The sequence below is a fragment of the Apus apus genome, chromosome 9 (assembly GCF_020740795.1).
Source record: "Apus apus isolate bApuApu2 chromosome 9, bApuApu2.pri.cur, whole genome shotgun sequence".
Taxonomy (NCBI): domain Eukaryota; kingdom Metazoa; phylum Chordata; class Aves; order Apodiformes; family Apodidae; genus Apus; species Apus apus.
In genome coordinates, this window is record NC_067290.1 from 11312209 (window position 1) to 11329053 (window position 16845).

The 16845-nt window shown below is 38.8% G+C and overlaps 1 protein-coding gene across 4 annotated transcripts in view; it reads left to right on the forward strand.

Annotated features, from left to right (window-relative positions):
- ERC2 (ELKS/RAB6-interacting/CAST family member 2) overlaps positions 1 to 5779 on the forward strand; it is a 445445-nt gene extending 439666 nt beyond the window's left edge. For all 4 annotated transcript variants that reach the window (XM_051627871.1, XM_051627872.1, XM_051627873.1 and 1 more), the window contains one exon: positions 3357 to 5779. The gene's annotated coding sequence lies outside the window, so the exon portion shown is untranslated. The remainder of the gene's footprint in view (positions 1 to 3356) is intronic.
- The last annotated feature ends 11066 nt before the right edge of the window (positions 5780 to 16845 follow it).

Below are 16845 nucleotides of genomic sequence, written 5' to 3' on the forward strand. Positions count from 1 at the left end.
ATTATAAATGCTGCTTTTCAGTCTAGTTACTTGTTTCCAGAAAATGAAATAATTTCCCATTGTTTGTTGGTACTCTGATCACAGTAATGATGAATGAGTCTAGAGAAGGAAACTAAGGAATTCGTCCTGACAGCTTTTTAAAAGATGTCTCATTATAATGCAGATGACTTGTCATAGATTAAGGAGCAGAAATAGCCCTAATGGCTTTTCATGAATTATATCCTTCTCTACTAACATTTGGTCAGATACCAATTCCCTGCAATAAAGTGGCCATTCCCTCTCTTTCTGACTCACTAATTACCATATCAGTTGTTGGTCTTTTATGTAGGTACCATGTGTAACAGGTTAGGAGAGGGCAATTTAAGCCTATGTGAATGGGTATCTGTTTTTGTATCTGGGTGCTTGTTGCAAACATTTGGAAAGCATATGGAGCATAATGGACATTAACCCAGATGTCAAAAATAGCCTGCATTTTACTACTGTTATTAAACAGTTTCCCCTTTAACCCCTTTGTGTTTACCCACCCTCTCCAGCTTGTTTCTGCAAATCACCTCTGAGAGGAAAGGATTGGAGGTAAAAAGTAGTAATCAGGCAGGTGTCTTTATCCAAAGGAAAAACAATCTGAACAAATATTTGTGGGCTACTACACTTTTATATCTTCACATCCTTCTGCTGCTTTCATTGACTGGTATCTAATGGACTGTCAGAGGTGCCAAACTCATAAGACATTTATTTCAGCTGCAGTACTGCTGGATCTCAGGCCCAATGTATGTTACCTAATTTTATTTCTGTTTTAGAGGTTCAGTGACCTGTACCAAGTACAGCATTGAAGAAACAAATATAAATTTAATTTACTCAATCTCAGTTGGTATTTGACAGCAATATCCTTTTATATATTTATTCGACTTACTTGAGAAATACTTTGCATTTCCTACCTATGGTGAACAAGTTTTTGTTACACTTCCAATAAATCTATGGTTTCCTGATTAATGGGTGGGTTGATTGAGTGGGTGGGGTTTATTCAGGGCTGTCATTCTGTAGTAAAACCCCCCTGAAAATTTGGGGAGCAAGCCAGAGAGAGATTGTATTTTGTGACTTGTTGCTGTTCCTCAGATTACACACTTTATTCTGGGTTCTTATTTTAAGTAGCATAAAAGAGTGTTAATTGCAAAGGAACTTCAACGTGTAAAATATCAAGTATATTGAAGATTTGCTGTGATTATGTTTTAGCAAATATGTTACATGTTTTAGTGCTATAGTTTCTGGAAGGTACTCTCCTTGGTAACTCATATGGGTGCTTCCTATGCCTACGTATATCTTTGAATGATGATTAAGAAATACTTGGCACACAAAAGAATGGGAACTATGTGCAGTTCACGAAACGTAACGCATGCTCTGACTTACAGTTTTCATAAAAAGTTTGCAAAGGTTTTATGTGCCAGAACTAGTAACATGATCTACTTTAGGAACTCCCTGGCTTTCCAGCTCTGCAGAAGTCATTTTTTTCTCCATTCAAAGGCCAGATCCAAAACCTGTTAAAATCAGTGGGAACCTTTCCACATTTCAGTGGGCTTTGGATTAGTCCCTCAGTGTTTTAACCAGAATAATTGTACCAGCCTCCCATTGGAAAAGCAGAACTATTCATCTAAGGTTGTAATATACAAACCCTTATATGTACTTGCCTCAAAGATGTGAACTTGAAAATAGGGATTTCAGATAATTGGTGAGTTTATTCTGTAAATAGTGTTTCATTTAACTCACAGAGTAATTACTCTGATAAATATTAGATTCTAGAACTTAAAGGGGCATTTTGTTCAACTAGATCTGTTTACAAAACAACAGCTTTTCAGCTGTATACAGCAGTGGAAGCATTCTATGGCAATTGCTTCTTCATAAACTTGATGTTTTGGAAACTTCTAAGGATACATAAATGCAAGGGCAGTAATGGAGAATCCCATAACACATTCCACTTTTCTAGAAATAAAGTCAGTGGATAAATGAACAACTGTCCTGTAAAGGAGTAATTTCATTCCTCCCACTGATCTGATATGCAGATAATATGAATAAGACTAGTTTACTTCTTTCTGTTCAATAATAACTTGGCATTTGCTTACAGCAGAACTAGTTTACAATCAAAATAATTCAGGCCTCACTCTTTCTTCACTGACAATCAGACACAGAGACTCATCCAGGGCCTCAGGATGGAAGGAAGACTCTTTCCACTGACTGACTCAGGCTTACACCAGTTACCCCTCCAGATTTTAGAAGTGCCAGCCAAGTCATGAAGAGCAACAGTCATTGATTAGTGATTGCATGGCTGAAAAAACTCATAGCAGATTGTTGTATATTTTAACTTTTATAAATCTGAGGTTTTGTATCCATAAAACCTTTCTTCACTGTTTTATAAATTAAAGTGGACTTTAGGTGCTTCAAATATAACAATTAAAAGTTGCTTTCTATACCTTCAGTTCTGGAGAGCTGCTAGAGGTACTACATATTCTCACCTGCCACGAAACTGAGTAGAAATAAATGGATTATTCCTTTTGTTTCCAAATAAAAATATTTAGTTTTATTAATAGCATTTCCACTTCAAAGCTACTGTGCTTACAGATAAGATCAGAAAACTTACCTTTTCCAGAATCACAAGCACAATAGAATTTCCTATCTCTGGAATTTAAAATCCTTCCCATTTAGGGGGAATCTTGTTGTATAAATCAGCTGTAAAAATAATTGCCACCCTATGAACATAATAAGTGGGTTCAAATTTAATTCAAAACCTTACTTAATCCTCAGTCCCTAGAAAAGCAATATATCCACTGCTATCTATGAGAAGCTTGATTAGGTGGCCACAAAAATGATCCAAGGGCTGGAGCACTTCTCTTAGGAGGACAGGCTGAGGGAGTTGGAGTTGTTCAGCCTGGAGAAGGCTCCAGGGGGACCTCATAGTGGCCTTCCAGTACCTGAAGGAGGCCTACAGGAAAGCTGGGGAGGGTCTTTTTACAGGAGCTTGCAGTGAGAAGACAAGGGGTAATGGTTTTAAGCTGAAAGAAGAGAGATTTAGATTAGAGATCAGGCATAAATTCTGCAGTGTAAGGGTGGTGAGACACTGGAACAGGCTGCCCAGAGATGTTGTGGGGGCTCCATCCCTGGAGGTGTTCATGGGCAGGTTGGATGGGGCTTGGAGCAACATGGTCTACTGGAAGGTGTCCCTGCCCATGCAGGGGAGTTGGAACTTGATGATCTTTAAGGTCCCTTCCAACTCCAAAAATTCTGTGATTCTGAGATTAGAACTAGGATGGGGTTTTTTTTTGCTTCAATCATGTTACTAATTGGAATATTTTGTTCCCTTGTTGCAGTTGTCAGAGGAACTAGTGAAAGAAGAAGGGAAGAAATGTAGCCCTGGAAGGTAACTGATAATCTATTGCATTGGATCTCCAAACATGACATGATATCCTGAGAAGATCACAGATGCAGAAAATGAATGCTAAGGTTGACATCTAATGAAATGCTGCATTAATTGGCATTTTCTCCATTATTTCTTGTAGTCTACTATGAAATTAGATACTTTGGAAAAAAATGAAGGAGACTTTAGCAGAAATTATAAGAGCTTCATTTCTGTCTTTAATGGGTCTTGCAAGTTATGCTTTTTTCACAAAGAAACCATCTGTTCAGAACATTATTGTTTAATGAAGTTCAGTTTAATAGGTTATTTAACTAATTTTCAGTAAATTTAGATTGATTTTAATAAGTAATTCAGATTCTCTTAGATGTGGTATCTGCATTTGCTGATTTTATCTAGTCTATTCTAAAGTATCACTTCTATTGCACTAGATTATCAAAGAGGTATTAGTAAAATGCTATATGAGGGTGTTGGCATTAATCTTACCCCCAGTCAGATGTGGGCTTTTCCAAAAACTCAAAACCAAGCCTTTACCCTCCTCTGTTTTCTTATATCTACTGCTAAAAAAATAATAATTAAAACAAAACCCCCCAAACATTGATAATATAACTGGCATTAAGCTCTGGGCCAGGTTGGAAATGAAATCAATTTTTGGTACTAATAACTGATGACAAAGATTAGCTTTATGAAAATATGGTGTGTGTCTCTGACAATGCATAGGACATCTAATTTGAACATAAATATAAGATTATATACAAAATGTATCTATTCCTGGATGGTAAAAGCTTGAGGCGTATATAAATACATGTGTATGTATATATATGGACATATACACAAGGATGTATCAAGCTTTTACCATCCAAATGCATACAGGTTTTCAACAGTAAAAGCTGGGACTCTTTTTAAAAAATAAATAAGATAAGATTGCTGTGAATACAGTATATGCACTAGGTCTTCTGTAAATGAGGAACTGTTTCTTACTGTTTTCTACATTGAAAAACAGTCTCCAACATTGACCCCAATGAATCTTAGGTGTTAAAAGAAAATACCAATGAACAAATAGCACTTAAAAGGCTGTTTGCATCAACAAAGTGTATCTGTAAAATAAATGTAAAGCACATGAAGGAACACTAAAAATACAAAGTTTTTACATTTGGTGAGAGAATATAACTGACAGTCAAATCTCTACCACTTCTCAAGGAGAGGTTCCTTATGACTCCATGAACATACTCAGTCGGTCTGGCAAACATGTGCAAATGGTTGGCTGTTTTATCGAGGCATCTTTTGGTCCAGGGAAGAAATGCTTCCATGCTGATGGGAGTGGGAATGGAATATCTGCATTTTTAAAGGACAAACAATAAATTTAAGCATGGGTGGCCTTAATCCTTAGTAGTTTTTCTTTGCTGCTGTAAAGAAGAGAAATCTAAATGGATACTCCTAAAGTCTTGCACTGAATTTAGAAAAATTATTTTTTCAACCTGTGGTGCAATTAACCCTAAACATCCTACATGAGCCATACATAGTAACCCCTTTAAAATTCTTGTCTAGAGATGATATTTTATTTATTTCTATTGTAATTCTTGGTGCAATCGAAGAGCAATTTATTCAAGCAGGAGTCCTGCTGGATGCTACTGTCTTCAGTAAATAGAGTAAAATGTATAGAATTAGTATAGCATAGATAATCCCAATTTCATTCATGTTTAAAAAGTTTGTCCTTTAACTATCAATGGCATTTTAGATCTTTGTTTTTGAAACAGCAAAGCTTTTGGGAGTATATTTAGCACATATGACAAATGTTGCACTTGGAAACTCAGACAACAAAACTAGTTTCTCGTGACAAAGTTGTTGTCGCAGTAGGGGACAATCGTCTGTGTCTCTTACAATCAGGTCTTTACCTTAACTCTGCAACTGAATACTTGAAGTAGGAAATAAACTAGGGGGAAAATAGGGTCACAGATACAAAGCTGTATAGTTAGATATTTATGTATGTGTGCCAATTTTGTCACAGATCTTACTTTAGGGGCATTTTTGCTCCACTCATGTTGGTGAGAGTGTTGATCTAAACTTTTATCAGGGCCTACAAGTTAGCCCCAAAGATGATAATTTTGTCTAACGTTTTTTTTCTTTGTTTTGGGTTGTTGTTTTGTTTTGTTTTTCTTTTTATTTCATGTGCTACTTTATGATGTTGGGAGAAAATCTTTTCATATACTAAAATAGAATCTCGGGATTTACAATAAACACTGTGATGTTGGGAAGTATTTTATTTGAGCAATGTTTGGTAGGTTTTTTCCCCCCCAAGTGTAAAGAAGTAAACCAACTTTTTGGTTAACATTTAAGATTATTATTATTATTATTATTATTATTATTATTATTATTATTATTATTATTATTATTATTATTATTATTATTATTATTATTTTAATGTGAGATCAGTCTTGTACTCCACATTCTTTCTTTCATTTAAATGTACAGTATGAATTTTGTATTTAATGAATTTTGTGTACCCAGTATGCCCGTACCTGCACATTGACTTTCATTTGAAAGTGGGTTTCAATTTACTTTTTAAACAGTGTTTATGAAAAGACCTCAGATGTGTTGAAACAAACTATATCTGCAATGTTTTATTTGTGTGTGTAGGGTGATGTTTGAATGTGATGTTCTGCAGTAATGGGTCCGTATTCCCTATTTACCTTAGACCCTCATTTGATAGTGCTTCTTGTAATAATTTTTTTCAAGTGAGTGGCATGTTCTGGATTGTGATATTGATATATGGTTAAGGACATTGATATGAAACTAAGGAATTCCTAGAAATTACCAGTGGGCATGTATTAGACAGTCATTGTAATTTAATGTCTAGTAGAAGTGTAAAGTACCAAGGTATTTAGAGTTCATAACATTGTTATCATGTGTATGGGAAGTATTTAGTGTTGATCAGCTTGTTTATATTCATCAAATAAACTTTGTTTCTTTCTGAAATCAGTGTTGTGTCATTAAAAGTGGGTTTAATGACTGCAAGAAAATGTGTGAGAGATGTTTTCCACATGGTAAATCTATCACACTCCTTATTTCTCTAATTGCTACCATTCAAAGTAATTTATCTTCCTGTTGTTACTATCACATAAACTGTTTAAGAAAGCATAAAAAGGAAAATGTCTCCTAGGCCCCACTCCCAGAAATCCTTACAAGCAACTTTAGTAAAGTGAGGAACCATTTTCTGGATTGGGCTCTTAGGGAGCAATATGCTTTTGAGTGGGTTTCTAAAACATAATATTCTTGTGTGACCCTCTGTAATTGCATAGAAAATTACATTTTGTTTATGTACTTTACTGACCAAAAGCCATAAGGTGTGAAATTCTCTGCACAGTCAGCTCCTTTTTCAGCTGCCTGGTAAGTGGTTCCCCGTTTCCATTATGTTCACTTTTTTTAGAAAGGGAACTTTTGTTGAACAGGAATTTCTTACCTCATAGAACTCCCTGGACCAGCTCAGGGCACACACAGCAGGAGAATAAAAGGTGGGTAAGTATGCATTTTACTGAGGTTATTTGAAAACACACAGTCTCTTAGTTTTAATCTGTTTCTTTACCTATAAATTAGTTTTCTTGGTACAAGACTACTATGTACTAACATAGGATATTAAGTTTCACTTTTAACTACGCCTAAATATGCATTTATTGTGTATTCTACTGATGCCTACTTAGCTTTGAGTTGCAATGCTATAAAGTGAGTTGCAGTTGCTTCTATCTTATTCCTAGACCTGCACAATTTTTCAGAATGGTCTTGTTCTGTACTCAGGCAGTGCCCATATTAGGGGACTCTCCCTCTCACTCCACTGAAAACACACATTTCTCATTCTGTTTGTAGTGTTAATCACTTCCTGCTTTAAAGGCTGCTCCTGCATCCCTGCGCGGTGCAGGGACAAGCCGTGCCAATGTGTCATACTGAGGACAGAGAGGAGGACAGCAGTGGATTTGGGGAAACTGTTCAAGGCTCTCAAGCCCCATTTTCTGTAAGATTGTTTTCAGCGTGGACTCTCCTCTTTCCTCTGTAGAAAGAGGCTGTGGGGACCCCAGGGGAAGGGGCAGAACCTGTGTGTTGGTGTCTGCTGGGCCCATCAGGGGAGGGAAGCTCCTCCAGCCCTATGAGAAAAAGCCTGGGTAAGGGTCAGCCTCTTCTGAGCTTGAGGTTTCTTCCCAAGAGAGCCTGTTTGTTCACTCCAAACTTACGACAAAGTAGCTTGATGTTTGAGCAAGCAAAAGTGTAAGCAGTGGGAGGCACTTGGGGAATGGAGCCATGCATTGGCTTGCATTACAAGCCAAAATCTCAGTTCAGACACACTCTGAGAGCCCCAAACAGCATGAGTTGGATCAAGCCAATTGCAGAACACCTACTGCATCTCCTGGTTGTTCTCTGGAACCTATCAGAAAGTACAAAATGGGGGGGTTGAGGAACCACATGGCTGTGCTTCACCTGTTAGTATTGCTTCTCCAAAACACAAAACTTTTAATAACAAATGTACTAAATCATTCTAAAGCCAAGTCAGCTCTCAGTAAGTAATGCATTTCCCATTACGAAGTCAGTGGGAGCTCTGCATGTCGCCAGGGCATGATTTGGCCCGTATACGACAAGGACAGCTGATGTGGGGCTGCTGTATAGATTTCCCTCCTCTGAGATTAGATTGATGTTACTTTGTGCTCCTAACTTTCCAAACAAGACGCCTCTTTTTCAAATGCACTTTTCCAAACAAGAGTCAACCTCTGCCTTCAGCAGGAGCAGCCCACGACACATCACTACAGATATTGCGTGGCTGGGAGACACTGATGCAGCAGTAGCCCTGATGAGAAGCCCACACTTGATGGATGCAATTGCAGAAACAAGAACTGATTTTGTTTGGTTTTACCTTCCTTCCACTCCTTCCTCTTCAAAATTACTCCTTCTTCAGAATTAGACTATTCTAAAATCAGATCACCACAGATGCAGGGGAAGAGCAGGCAATATGCCAGTGCATCCTAAAGACAACGCATGTTCCTTTGAAATGTGCATTGGAATTTGTGTTGCAGATAGTTATACCATATATTCCCACGGAGCTACAAGTCTCAGGACAAATCCAAGAACTTTGAACTCATCCAGTTTCTAATGGAGGCGCCTGTCCAACTTTAGAAAGGCCATGTTTTTGGTACTCACCCCAGCCAGGCCAGGAGACAGCAGATGTTCTGGCAGCTGCAGGCTGCCTTGTGCTCAGGGAGCTGGGGCTGGAGGAGAGCAGCCAGCTCCCTCCAGATGGAGCAGACAGCCAAGAGGTGAGTGGGAGGCTGCACAAGGAAGTTAGATAGCTCCTGATAGCAAAGAACTGATGATGTGTGGCTCCACATCACTAACCAACTTTTGAGAGGCTGCACAAGAGAAATAAGCATCAATCCACAGTTAACCTGAGTTCAGCAAGAAGCCTTCTTGTCGTGGGAAAATCGATAGAGAGGAAATATCAGTGCAGAATGCATGATAATGGAGCATGGTAGCTATTTTTTATTTGAATGCAATTTGGACAAATGCATTAGTCATAAGTGAGTTATCCAGGGCCTGCCAAATATGCAGCTAAACAGTTATTGTAGCAAATTACACCATCATCTAAACACCTCTGTTTTGGCTCCTAGTTGTCTTCTTTTGCAATAAGGTGTTTTTTTTTTTCTTTATTATTTTTGTCTAATATTACTGTATTTACTGCTCTGGTTACCATAGAAATAAATAATACCATGAACAACAACATGCATACAAGTGACTAAGACCATTTTCTGAGTTTCATGAGGAGAAAATACTTGTTAATGAAGACCTATATTGTTGGGTAGTTCTTAACATATTTCTCAAGTCTGCTGATTTGTATCCTCATATGCATTTTATTATGGGCTTTACGTTTCATTTTAAACTTCCAAAAATAAAGAAAAACAGCTGAAGTACTTTTTTTTTTTTTTTTTTTTTAATGGCCAGATTTTGGTTAGAGGTTAACACAGGCCAAAAGAGAACACAGATCTGCCCTGGAGCTCTTGCAGTTTTATTTTGTTTTGTTTTGCTTTAATAAAAAGATCCTTATTACAATCCACTAAGGTCACAGAAATGTGATCATTATGGACCAGCCATATTCCTTGTGCATAACTCTCCTGCCCTCTGCACCTTCTCCAGCCTTAGATCAATAAAATGTATGAAGGCAGGATTGCTGTCAGTCATGATAAGGGTATGCATTAAGGGACTAAGCCAAACTTCACTCAAGTGAACTGAAACACTGTTGATTAAAAAGTAAGTTTCAGATTGCACCCCATTTGCTGTTTTCTTGGGCAAATGTGTACAGTGACAGGAGCATGAGGCCAAACCATTTCCTCCATATATCAGAATCTGAGCTAAATGGAATTCAGATGAACAAACTGCCTGCCTTTTTGAATTATTTGTGATTAGAAAATATATCTTAGGTTCATTACTGAAGTTCATTGACAATGTATTTTGTTTATAGTTGTCCTGACTGTTTCTAGATCAGCACTCTACTCCTACCAACTCTTAGCACAGTCCCTGACTATAGAATCATAGAATCATAGAATGCCAGGTTGAAAGGGACCTCAAGGATCATCTGGTCCAGCCTTTCTAGGTACTACTATAGTTTATATGTGATGGCTCAGCAACCTGTCAAGCTGAGACTTAAAACTGTCCAATGTGGGGAAACCTACCACTTCCTTTGGGAGACTGTTTCAATGTTTGACTCATGGTGAAAAATGTACCTTTTGTGTCCAATCGGAATCTCCCCAGGAGCAACTTGTGCCCATCACTCCTTGTCTTTTCTATGTGACTTTTTGTAAATAGGGAATCTCCATCTTCTTTGTAGCCACCCTTTAAGTACTGGAACATGGTAATGAAGTCTCCCCTAAGCCTTCTTTTCTCAAGGATGAACAAACCTAGTTTTCTCAGCCTCTCATATGGCAGGTTCTCCAGTCCTCTGATCATCCTTGTGGCCCTTCTCTGGACCCTCTGCAGCCTGTCTACATCCTTTTTGTAGAGCAGAGACCAAAACTGAAGGCAATACTCCAGGTGTGGTCTGACAAACACCAAGTAGAGCAGGATGATGACTTTTTTATCTCTGCAGGTGATGCCCTTGTTGATGCAGCCCAGCATCCTGTTGGCTTGCTTTGCCACTGCAGCACACTGGTCACTCATGTTGAGCCTGTTATCCGCCAAGACCCCCAGGTCATAGTGTTTTTATGACTGAACAAATATCATTCAGTCCATAGGTTAGCTGGGTATTGCTATAGATAGATTTGCTATTGCCTCAGGGAGTAAAATGCATTATATTTAAGGAATCTGTTTTCTAAAACAAATTCTGACCAATCTTTCAGTTTGGGCTACTACAGGAAAAAGAGGCGGCAAAAACCCCCCACACTAACTAACTCCCAGAGCTGTCCCGGTAGCCAGTTTTGAGAGGATTTGTTCCAATTCAGAGCTGTTCACCTTGTCAGAGTTTTCTCACTGAAGTTAAACAACCAGTCTCCGTATCTGAAAGCTGAAGGTTGTAAATCTCCCTTGTGAATGTTGCCTATGACAGGGAAGGAAAGACTTGTATAATTACCACTTGTACTTCCTCAGAGAACATGAGCTCAAGTCTAAAGCAAGGAGTTTGGTCAATAAAACATCAAGGTCTGAAAACTACAAGAAAAGACCTGTCCAGCTCACAGGATAAGGATTTTTTTTCTTGGTTACAAGAACATGAATATTTCAGTGGAAGTCTCTTCTTCAGACCTGAGTGTTGTGCAGGTATTCTTAAATTTTCTTTCAGGACCCCCATAATTTATTGCAATTCACAGGTAAATTAACTGAAATATCTCACAATCTTCCTTCTCTGTGAAGCATAGTGCCCTGGATATAGTTATTGTGCTAAAACACAGAGAACTATTTCCTAACCTGACTATACATGTTGTTATATTCACCAGTGGTTTTGAAACAGGTTAAGAATTTAAAATCAGAGCAAGAGTAGCACCCTATTTCCATGAATAATGCGGCTGGTGAGGCAGAATGAATCACTCTCAGTCCTTCTCAGGTGAGTAAGGGATACCAGTGCTTGGCATCTGTGGCTATAATTGGCAGGATAGCTTATAGAAAATACAACTACTCATGTGACCAAATTTTTACAGGACATAGATCCTGAAATCAATTATAAATGCTTTTGGGGTACTGTGAATGCTCCTGGTCCTACTGAAACCTTTCCTTCACATCTGTTCTCTAAATACATCGCAAGGAATGATTTTGGTTAAAATGTTTATGCTTTGCTGCTACGCTGTTTGCTCTTCTCCATTGCAGCCATAGGGCCATACAGGACTGATTTTTCTCCTTTCTGCAGTGCTTTGCACATTTTTTTAGCTCTTAATTCCCTCGTGCAGCAGTGCCACATGCAGTCTTTGAAAACTTCTTTTTAAAGAAATCCTGTGATTCTTCGGCTGCTTTGCCATCTTCTCTGGGGCTGCACCGAGGACTTTGCATGAGGCTGGAGGCACCTAAGGTAAGACTATCTGAAATTTAACACATGCTTCAGACTTGGATTACCTGAGGGTCCAACTCTGTGGGTCTTTGTTGTGGGATTTGAATATAATGAGCATCTTACACAATAGAGACCAAAATGCAGACAACCTTATAAAATTTTCCTAGTATACATTAGGTTGCCATCATTAGTGTCCCAAAGAAATATGCAAATAGGAAATATTAAAATAGGTTGTTTAGAAATGCTGTTTTTTCAGAGTTCACTTGCATGATCACTTTGGCTCAATGATTATTTTTCCCTCTCACTTTTGAAATTCTAATTATAAATTGTGATGCAGGCACAATTGTTAAACTCTGACCTTGACACCATAAGAAGATTTGAGAAGAGTTTATATTACTTAGCAAAACAGACATTAAACTGCTGTCTGAAAATAAAGTAAATGAGATAGTTTAATTGAGTAATTCATGTGAAACGAATGGTGCCTTGATGTGTGACAGCCTAGTACTTTTGGGAAGGTCAAACACCAGGGAATGAGATTATTTTTTTTTAAAAATAAGATGTTTTTATTTTGCTAAATTTCTTCCTATTTGCATGCTAAAAGTATTTCAGTCTCTGCCTTAAACCATGTTACAAAAAAAATGGCAATTGAACAGATAGTTTGATGTTATGCACATCCTACTTGCACCACAGGAATGAAGATGAAAAGGACATTTCTTTTGAGTGCCACATCTTAGTAAAGTTTTGTAATTATGCTACAGAGACCATATTAACAATTCTTACTAAATACAGGATATCATCTTAAAATTAATACCAGATTTTTAGGAAGGGCTTTTTAACAAATATTTTTTAAATATGATTTCACTTTGAATGAGCTTTCAAAATCCAGTCCAGATATATGTAAAGAATATAAAATGTAAATATATTTTCTAAAGTACTACAGTATGTGAAATATAAATTGTTACATGCTTTTTTAATGCAGCTGAGTGGAGCTCTGTCTCAGATCAGATAGAATCTTTCAGATAAATCATTTATGACTAGATGACTTCTTATCCAAAAGTCAAATATGTGATCATTTACAGAGGTCACTGGCTGTATTCTGCTCTGTGTTCCATAATCAGCTGAAATAAACCCCAGGAGTCCCTCCTGATTGTATACTCACAGGGTCACAGTATAATAAAATACTGCTCAAATTGTATTTCAGACAAGGAATGCTTTCCCCAAAACTATTCTAGTCTCAGGGACAGGACTGTCAATGTTCATTCCAGTGCAAATGGCAGGTATAAAGTCCAGCATTTTGAAGGAGAGCACCCTGCCTACTTAGCAGCAAAAGGCCCTGCTGTGACACACACTTAACTATTGAAGTGACTTTTATAAGGTATATTCTGTACTGCTTTTTTTACAGAGTCAAGCTGGGACTTACAACTAAGGCACCTTTTTGATAAAGCAGAGAGGCACAAAGAAAATACTGAAAAACCTGGGAATATTTTCCTAAGGAGCACAAGCTAGTGTTGTGGGATAGTGAAGAAATACTATCAACTTCTATGGAAACAGAAAATATCCTTGTGATATCCTACTTAAGATAACGCAGCCCTCATAATAACTTCATACCATAGTGTCAAAAAAAACCCCAAACAAGTCACATGATACTAGCTTCTGGAATTTCCATCATTCCACAGAAATACATGTAACTGATCACAAAAATGCAGTAAATGTTCTGCATAAAACCTTACATAAATGAATGAGATTTTGTTTTCCTGTGGAGGTCACTCCAGCAGTAGATGAGTACGTCCACCTCTATGCTGGGTAAGCTACCCTGGAAGCCTCAGAGGTTCTGGAAGGAAATGTTTTATGAAAATATTAGCAAAACAACTGATTAAAGAAAGAAAAGTTCCTAAATTGGCAACCTGTAATAAAGACGATTAGATAAACTGAAGTGCAATTACTATTATCAAGCAATTAAGTGGCTAGTTCTGTAGCTGTGCCTTTGCTTGGCTGCGTTGTTAAAAGTGATATCATGGAGTCACCACTATGCTTTGAATTATAGGTTATTACTGACTGGGTGGAAGAAACACTGTGACCAGGACAGATGCCAGCAAGGCAGGGCTAGGCAATTACTATGGCAGCTCAAAGCAGCACACTAGGCAGTAATGAGTACCTGCCACACTCTCCCATAAGCAAAAATACAGCTACTTGACAAAAAAATGTAGTGTTCTGTAATGATTTAAACAAGACAAGATCATCTCCCATATTTGTGAGACTGTCAGCTCCAGTAGCTCAGTGAGCTGCTCGCATGTTTTTTCTCTGCCTTTGAATGAAGAATTAGAACACAAGGATCACATGTACACAGGCTGTGGGCTTTGGTGCCAGAACTCAGGTAGGTTGGAGTGCAGCAGAGGCTTCACTGCAGAAGTCCTCATCCATTGAATTGCCAGGTCCTGCCTGGAAGCACAATACACTGCACCACGATGGTCTCTTGTGTCTTCCAAGATTATACTATAAGCATTTTTTGGTCAGGTCACCCCTCAAAAAGTGACAGTCTGCAGATTCTGAACAGCAGAGAAGAATGAGAAACAGTCCGTGATAAATCAATTTCCAACTTCTCAAGGCTAGGTTAGTGATTTTAGCCCCAAGTGCCAGGTTTACACACATGGCCATTATACCTCTTTTGTATAGAATATTAATACATTCTACTCAGCCTGGTCCCATGGCTATGCTATCAGTGTACCCTTGTGTTATTCACCCTGGGCAAACATTTGTACTGTGTCATTTTCAAAAGTTTTCTTAATTTTCATTTAAATTGAGGAAATGAATATTAAGCTAAAATTGTACCTTAATCATTGGGCAACATGTCACAAGGTTTGCCTAATCAAATACTTAAGATGAAGAGTTCAAAATTAGTATAAAGCTTAAATATCTTTGTAAAATGAGTTGTCAAACAATGCTGTATTCTAAACAATCTGCTAAGTATCAAGGTCAATGTACAGACTATTATGAAGCTTGAAAGATAGGGTTAAGTTTATCAGATGTATTGCTCATGGTGCATAGATAGATGGCTATGTTCAGAATTATATTTGCTTTCAGCAGTCATGGACAAATATACATTGGCTTAGCTGTTATGACATATCTTTAGTCCTAAGGAAATGATGAATTAGCTAAGTCATCTTTAAGATAAGTGTCATATAAGGGCTAAACAAGCACCCTCCTCTCACTCTTAAATACACTTTACTGATGATATGTGTGTGTACATATTTTAAAGAAATGCTTAGTGGTATTTCAGGTGAGAGCTTCAGCCAGCATCCACCTACATTCCTCCTTGACCTATGCAGATTTTGAGGATCAAATATTGCTACAATTATAAACTCAAGCCTAATCTTCTAATCTTCTTGGAGGTAAGTGGTGCTATTCAGGAGCAGATGTGGCCCCAGGCAACCATACATGGTTGTGACCATGTCAGGAGTAGGAGTCAGACTGGTCCATGCTCATGGTAAGTCTGTGGTGCCCTTTCCTCTCTTCCCCTTCCTGCTTATTCATGGTCATCGGTAAAACCTCCTGGGAGTCCTAATTAGTAATGAGTCATATCATTAGTAAGGCACAGGAATGACACCACCACCATGAGAAGGTGCCAGGCAGAAAATGGGGTTAAATTTCCTAACGTAGGAGTACCATTTTATATGGTTCAAGGAGGATGGTGAAACAAGTGTGGAGATGTACCACCCAGCAGCACCACATGTGCAGCCCCAAAGGTTGCTTCTGCTCTCTCTCTGCTGCTGTAGCTGGGAGCCTGAAGCTCTGCCAGAAAGCAGAGACCCGCATGTGAGAACGGGGCTGCTAAAGGGCTGTTACACGTGAGGGATTCAAGTGGGCTGTGGAGATGAGCCTTGTCCTGTCATTTCTCCATTATCTCCTGGGCAGACCCCCTCTGCAGCTGTGGCCTTCCCTGCCTCAGTCATTCTGTAGCTCTCCGAGGAAGAACAAGGACACTGTGCTTGTCTACAGTCAGTGTGACAAAGCTCCTTGCCTGGTCATCTCTGGAAAATGAGCTCTCTGTGTGTCTTTGTGTGTGTGTATTGGGGAGAGTTATGTTCAGGCCACTCAGAAAAAACATATAAGAGCCCTCCAGAGTTTATGGGAGGTGCCTTTAGCCTCAGTGTTAGAATGAACTGGTAGCATTAGGAGAGGGAAAGTACTCTGTTGTTAAGGAGTGGTGGTGGGATTGTTTATTTTTCCTCCCATAAACTTTTTTTTTTTTTTTTAAGGTCCTAATGGGAACAAAGCAAAGTATTATTCCTCTAAAAGCACTATGCTTTAAGTAAACCAGACTCACTACTTGAAACATTCCAATGACATATGGTGGCAGCAGGGGGATGGCCGATACGAAGACTGGAGAGGTATCACCGAGATAAAGACCCACAGCTTGTAGGCAAAGGCAGAAGGTGGGAGGAGACAGACACCTGCCCTGGAGAGAGGCAGGACAGAGGAGAAAACAGCAAATGCTTCTGCAGCATAGAGTGAACCCTTTGATAATTACCTTCAAAACCCTTGCTATTCCAGAGAGAAAGCTAAAAAATGTCAGAAACTCCATTTTCACGGTCTCCATTACTACAGAAAGCAGAGGTCTACGCAGCTTTCCCAGGCCCTGTTGGCTGCAGGGGATTCATGTCCTCCTTGAACACCTCCTTCAGACACCTGCATTAGCAGTAGCACCTGCCCCTTCAGCTCACTGAACTCAGTGTGCCAGAGCCAGGGCTGGGCACCAGCCTCCCAGAACAGTAAAATAACCATCACTGTGGGGCACCAAATAGCAGCCTTCCCTGCTCCTGTGATAGGGCATTTTTTGACCATCTGCCACCTGGCTGAGTTCACAGCAGTAGAGCCTCATGCTGCAATAGATGTGGCACCCAGTTGGCATCCTGGTTCAACTCCTCTTAGAGTTTCTTAT